The following is a 1,034-nucleotide window of genomic DNA, read 5'->3' as shown; positions in this document are numbered from 1 at the left end:
TTCCGAGCTGCCGGGGCAGCTGCGGACCCGCGAGGCCGAGGGGCAGCCCCGGGCAGAGCCCTACAGGACAGGGCGGGGAGGGGGCCTGGGGGCCTGGGGGTGACCGTGTCCATCCATCCGTGTCCGTGTGTCCATCCGTGTCCATCCATCCCATCTGTGTCCACCCATCCCGTGCCTACTCATTCCATCCCTGTCCATCCATTCCATGTCCATCTACCCCCTCTGTGTCCACCCATCCAGCGTCTATCCATCCCATCCAGTGTCCATCCATCCCATCCAGTGTCCATCCGTTCCACACATCCATCCATTCATGTCCATCCATCCCATATCCATCTATCCATCCATCCCTTCATTCATCCCATGTCCACCCATCACATCTGTGTCCATCCACCCTCTGTCCATCCCTCCACTCATCCATGTCCATCCATGCCTTGTCCATTCACCCCACACTCTCTGGATGGGCCCTGGATGTTGGTGGGGTCCCACCCTCACCCATCCCAGCTTCTCCAGGAGGTGCACCAGGATGGAGATGGGAGCCCATGCCCACCCAGCTGTGTCCGTCCATCCATCCTTATTTTCCAGGAGGGGTGTTGGGATGGAGATGGGGTGTGCCCATCCATCCCAGATTCTCCAGGAGTCACCCAGGATGGAGATGGGGTCCCACACCCACCCAGCTGTGTCCATCACCCCCTGCCCTGCAGAGAGGTGCTGGGATGGAGACAGGGCACCACATCCGTGTGTCCAGGGGAGGACACTGAATGGCACAGCTCATCACACCCGCTGATCCCAAGCTCTCCAGGATAATGCTGGGATGTGGAGGTGGCCCCCCATTCCCCACTCCCGCGCCCTTCAGGTGTGTCCTGTACAGAGCCAGGATCCCACATGGCTCCAGGGACAGTGACGGGGATGGATCCCACCCCCACCCCACACACCAGCGCAGGATGGCGGGATGGGGACGGGATGGGGACGGGATGGGGACGGGATGGGGATGGGATGGGGACGGGATGGGCCCCCCGAGCTGCGGTCTCGTCCCG

This window comes from Corvus brachyrhynchos, unplaced genomic scaffold (genome assembly GCF_000691975.1).
Source record: "Corvus brachyrhynchos isolate BGI_N302 unplaced genomic scaffold, ASM69197v1 scaffold479, whole genome shotgun sequence".
In the NCBI taxonomy this organism is placed as follows: Eukaryota; Metazoa; Chordata; class Aves; order Passeriformes; family Corvidae; genus Corvus; species Corvus brachyrhynchos.
This window is presented reverse-complemented; position numbering follows the sequence as displayed.